The sequence below is a fragment of the Bos indicus genome, chromosome X (assembly GCF_029378745.1).
Source record: "Bos indicus isolate NIAB-ARS_2022 breed Sahiwal x Tharparkar chromosome X, NIAB-ARS_B.indTharparkar_mat_pri_1.0, whole genome shotgun sequence".
Taxonomy (NCBI): Eukaryota; Metazoa; Chordata; class Mammalia; order Artiodactyla; family Bovidae; genus Bos; species Bos indicus.
In genome coordinates, this window is record NC_091789.1 from 120,353,062 (window position 1) to 120,359,039 (window position 5,978).

Consider the following 5,978-nt stretch of genomic DNA (forward strand, 5'->3'; position numbering starts at 1 on the left):
ACTATTCTTAACCCATTGATATACCTGTGAGGTAACAGAAAAAAAAAAAAAAGCATGGCATTAGAAGACCTGTATTCATGTCCACATTCAATAACTTCTTATCTGTGTGGCCTCCCTTTTTCTCACTGATAATGCATATCCTTCATCTTTCTTTTCTTTAAATGTATTTATTTGGGTGTGCTAGGTCTTAGTTGTGACACACACAATCTTGCATCTTCATTTTGACACTTGGGATCTTTAGTTGTGGCCTGTGGGATCTAGTTCCCTGACCAGGGATTGAACCCAGGTCCCCTGAATTGGGAGCACAGAGTCTTAGCCACTGGACCACCAGGGACATCCCTGTCCTTCTTATTTCTTGAGATTCTTATAAAAATAAAATATAAGAATATACATAAGAGGACTTGGACCTGCAGAGTGCCATTATCATTATCTTTGTTGATCAGCCCCTTGACTACAGGGAAGATAGCTGGAGGCTTATTACTCATTATCACTGTCACTCAGGGTGAGCTTGTTAATGACAGTCTCTGCCATGCTGCCTTCCACGACCCCAGCTTGCTACCAAGAATCAACAAACATTAAGATGTGTGCATCTTACTGTACTGAAATACATCACACAATGCTGAAGATCTGTGTTTTTTTTTTTTTTTTTTTTGTCCACACCGCTTGTGGGAATTCCCTGAACAGAGATGGAACCCATACCACCTGCCTCAAGTTCCAATCCCTTTCTTTTAATCCCTGCCCATTCCCTTCACTTCTTCCCCAGAGGCAACTGCTGTGATGAATTCTGGACCATATTCTATCTTTACCATACATAAGTACCTACAAACACCACCCACCAACCCATAGAGCCCCAGACCACCCACCTTACCTCACCCTCCCCACATACACATCGTTTATAAGGGGAAGACTGATTTTGTATTTTCCAAGGGCCCATGTAAAACCTCCCTCCCTCTGTGGAGATCCTGAACTGCACATGGATGGGGCATGGTTGGGTGGAGAGTCTCCTGGATACCTGTTTAAAACTTAAAAAAATTAGAGATCTGCACACATGAATAAAAGAGAAACCTTTATATTTGCATCAACTAATAACTATTTGAAGTAATAACTTCAGTGGAAGAACTGCTAGTGAATTTTTTTTCAAGGGCAATACTGCAGTCTGCATGGTAGACAGGGTGACCTTTGGGGAGTCACCCATGACTCGGGGGAAAGTCCAGTCCAGGATCAGTCCTCCTTGTTGCTGTTGCCCAGGGTAAACTTATCAAAGACGCATTCTGCCAGACCGCCTTGTGGGAACCTCATCTTGAGCACGCTGGTGAGATGGTCCCCTAGCTCTTTGACAAACTCGAGCTGCTGGTCCAAGTGGCTCATCTCCAGGAAGTGGCACAGGTGGGCGTCGCTGCTCTTGGTGGCTAGGTGGTGCAGGTTGAGCAGGCTCTGGCTGACGCTCTTCTCCAGATGCAGGGTGTTCTGCATGGCTTGGAGGCTGCTCTCCAGCTCTTGGGTCTCGGGCATCCTGATGTTGAGGAAGGAGATGCGGCTGCTGTGCTGGTTCAGCAGGAACATCAGGCTCTTGGCCCTCTTGCTGTGCTCGTGGGAGCGGAGCAGGAACTGGGTGATCTGCTTCAAGGCCACGTTGTGGTGGTGGTGCAGGGAGCAGGCCCTCGCCAGGCACCGGAAGGACTTGTGGAGCTCTAGGGCGGCGTCGCCGTCGACTGCGGCCTCGCACTCGCTGTGGTAGTGGTGGCGCACCTTCAGGGCTGCTGTGGGCATCAGGGTGGTCGCCGTCATCATCATCCAGAAGCCCTCTCGGATAAGGAAACTGTGTGCCAGGCAGCAGGAGGAAGGGCAGCAGCGGAGGCGGAGATCTCAGCCGCCTCCTCGGAGCCTTCCAACGGTAAGCCATGATGGCTGCCACAGGAGCGCTCGCAGCTGGACGGCAGGCGGCTGGGCACTGGCTCGAGGATGGAACGGAAGTGGCCGTTGCTATGGGGGAACCGGTTGTGAGGAGGATCCGTTACAGGAAGTAGATACTGGGACTGGGAGGTAGAGGGGGTGGGGCACCACGTTCTAAATTCCATAGGAGCCTAGGTGAGGCACAAAACGCAGGGCAAGTGTGCCTCTGTCTTGAGACCATTAAAAAATAACCCTATTGAGACATAATTCACATACTCTAAATTTGATCTTTGGAAAGTGAACATTTACTGTTTTTTGATGTGTGTGTGTATTCATGAAGTTGTGCAACCATTACCACATCTCAAGAATATTTTCATCACTCCAAAATGAAATTCCCTACCCACTAGTAGTCACTCCCCATCTCGCCTCCCCCCACATCTGGCCACCACTAAACCTTCTATCTCTCTAGGTTTGCTTCTTCTGGACTTTTAAAAGAAATGCAGTCATACAGTATGTAGCCTTCTGTATCCGCCTTCTTTTACTTAGCATAATATTTTAAATCTTTTAGCCTTTTTATTGCTAAATAGTATTCCATTGTATGAATATGCCACATTTTATTTATTCTTTCATCAGTTGATGGGCATTTGAGTTGTTTCCGTTTTGTGATTATTACAAATAGTGTTGCTATGAACGTTTGTGTACAGGTTTTTGTGTAGATTTATGTTTTTGACTTGGAAATATATGTAGGAGTGGAATTGCTAGCTTATATGGTAGCTCTATGTTTAATAATTTGAGGAACTCCCAAAACGTTTTCCAAAGTGGTTACACCATTCTTATATTCCTACCAGCAGTATGTTAAGTTTCTAATGCTGTTACTGTCTGCTTCAAAGTTTTAATCATCTTAGTGGATGTTCAGTGGTAGCACATTGTGGTTTTGATTTGTATTTCCCTAATGACTAACAATGTTTAGCACCTTTGTATATATTTATTGGCCTTGTGCATATGTTCTTTGGATAAATATGGAGAAATGTCTACTCAGATCCCTTGCCCATTGAAAACTAGAGTTGTTTGTCCTTTTATGGTTGAGTTGTAAGAGTTATGCATATATTCTGGATATAAGTTCCTTATCAGATACATAATTCACAAATATTTTCTCCATTCATTGGGTTGTCTTTTCATTTTCTTTTGGTGTCATATCAAGAAACTACTGCCTAATTCAATGTCACAAAGATTTACACCTAGGTTTTCTTCTAAAAATTTTATAGTTTTAGCTCTTAGATTCAGGTACATTTAGGTCTCTGATCCATTTTGAATTAATTTTTGTATATGATGTGAGATAAGGAATCTAGTTTCATTCTGTTGTATGTGAGTATTCATTTATCCCAGCATCATTTGTTGAGAAGACTATTCTTTCCCTGTTGGATGGTCTTTGCATACTTGTTGAAATTAACTGGCTGGAAATATATGGGTTTATTTCTGGGCTCCTAGTTCTATTCTGTAATAGTACAACACTGTCTTGATTACTGTAGTTTTGTAATAAGTTTTGAAATAGGAATGTATGAGTTATCCAACTTCATTCATTTTTTTCAAGATTGTTTTGGCTGTTCTGGGTGCCTTGTACTTCCATATGGATTTTAGGATAAGCTTGCCAAATTTTTCTCCAAAATGCCAGCTGAGATATTGATAGGAATGGCATTGAATCTGTAGATATGGGGGGGTATTGATATCCTAACAATATTAAGTCTTCTGATCCATAAACGTGGGATATCTTTCCATTTATTTAGGCCTGGGACCTTTAAAAATAATAATTATGGTTTAGATGAGGGCCAAAATTTGAATTTCTGTACCAGCTTCCAGGTAATACCAGACCACACCCTTAATAACAATGTCTAAAAGGAATGAAGTAGCCATGCTTTGTTGTCTTAGTCCCTTCAGGATGCTGTAACAAAGTACCAGAGACTGGGTGGCTTATAAACAACAGAAATTCATTTCTTCCAGTTCTGGAGGCTGGAAGTCCCAAGTTAGAGTGGCAACCTGATTGAGTTCTGGTGAGAGAACTCTCTTCTTCATTGCAGGTGGCTGTCTTCTTGCTGTGGCCTCAGATGGCTGAAGGGTCGACAGAGGTCTCCAGAGTCTGTTTTATAAGGGCACCAGTTTCATTTATAACAACCCTACTCTTGTGATGTATGCACCTCCCAGAGGCCCCACCTATAATACCATCACCCTAGGGTTAGGGTTTCAACATCCTGATTTTGGGGTAGGAGACACAAACATCCAGTCTACAGCACTTACTGAGGTTTGGATTAAAGACACAAACATTGGTCTCCACAAGCAAAGATGTCTGTTCCCACCTCACAGACAGTGCTTCTGATAGTTATATTAGATGTGGATTCCTATTGGAAAGGGAAGAGGCCTTCCTCCTATGAGGAAAAATTGTGAGACTTTAAAATTGGCCAAGAAAAGGTTTACTGGGTGTCTTTTTTAGAGTACCCTTTGTGGTTATCTCCACCTTTCATTGATTTGGAGCTATTTTATAACTAAATTGTAGAAAACTAATAACAAATTATTCTTGTCCACAGAAATGCAAATGAATTGTGTGTGGTGGAGTGCAACTTATTTTGGACTAATTTTGCATCTATTTGCATTCATCTCAATGTTGCCTCTTGCCTGCCTATATATGTATGGCTCTATGAGTTTTCCTTTGGATGATTTGTGACATCTTACTGGTTTCCACATTAATTAATGAGTTAAATAAAACCTTTGACACCTTTTGTTTTCTATTTAAATGAGAGCCATGATCTTATTTTTAAAAAATATTTGAACATTTCTCATTCTCATCCCTAAGTACACAGTCGAAGCTCACAGGAGTCAGCTTAGTGCATTAAGCACTTCTGTGGGCTGCTCACCAGGTAGATGATTCCAGAAAAGTTTGGGGATCCAAAGGCATAGAATTCGTGACTGGGATGTAGCATCTCTGAGGAGAGGAGGCAGTGGGGCACTCTAGGGAAGCAGGGGATCAGTGACAATCAGGGGAGGAAAGAGGCATTTAGAGAGTACGTCACAGAAAGGACCTTGTAGGCAGGGCACTGTACAGTGAGGCTGGCTCAGTGCATGCTGAAATAGCCATGACCAGTAAAGACTCATTAAGAACCAGAGGCAGTTAAGATCCAAGGCACTGGTGAGAGCTTCCAGGCATGGAAAGCAGCAGTCAGCAGAGATCTGAGGAGTGGATGGTTGACTGACTCAGATGGGAATCTGACAGACTGAGATGCACAATGTGGGTAAAATGAACCCTGGAATGAGGTAGACACATGAGCCTTTGCAGCCAGGAGAAAGACTCCTGTCATCAGCACTTTTGTACTGATTCAGACCCTGGAAAGGGCTGTTGAGACTCCCAGATACTGAGAGTATGTAGGATTCGGGACTGGGCCAGGGGCTCCACCTTCCAGTGAAGGCTCTTCCAGCTGGTGATCAGAGACAGGGAAGTTCTAATGCATTCTGCTTGGCTCCACCAAAGGGCATCCTTTTAGCACAAAGATCACGAGAAAGTTGCGTGGTGGCTCCTGCTTAGTTGAGTGCTAATGAGACATGTCCAACACCCACATCCATTATAGTCTGAAGAAGAAAAAAGCTCCTTCTGGTCTCTCCTTCTGCACTGTTCTGACTTGGGGGAGAAAAGGGAGAATCACAATCTTGGACAGAGGAACATCCTCTAAATTTAAACATGCCCATTGTATATGTGTAAGTTGACAACTGATACTAGTTCACCTAGATATGAATTTTCTCTAAGGTTATGGCCTTTCAGTTTTAGTCAGTGTGCTTGCTGGATATTCTCCATTTGCCTCTCCAGGACTGTCTTCTGTCCTTGTCCATCTTACTCTGAGCCCTGGGATTGTGATTTGCATGGACCACATCCATGGACCCCTCTGCCTTCTGGCTTTATTAGGTTCAGCCAATAGGGGGCACTGACAGGAGATGGGAAGGCAAGAGGAGAGAGAGCTTGGGCTCTTTATTCTCTTGGCTTTGTCTCTCCAGGGCAAATAATTAAGGGGGCAAATCTCATTCCCTTTTATACCCATTGCTCC

The 5,978-nt window shown here is 43.5% G+C and overlaps 1 pseudogene; it reads right to left on the bottom strand.

The window, feature by feature from the left end:
• Positions 1-1,221: 1,221 nt before the first annotated feature.
• Positions 1,222-1,788, bottom strand: LOC139181575 (ferritin heavy chain pseudogene; annotated as a pseudogene).
• Between the last annotated feature and the right edge of the window lie 4,190 nt (positions 1,789-5,978).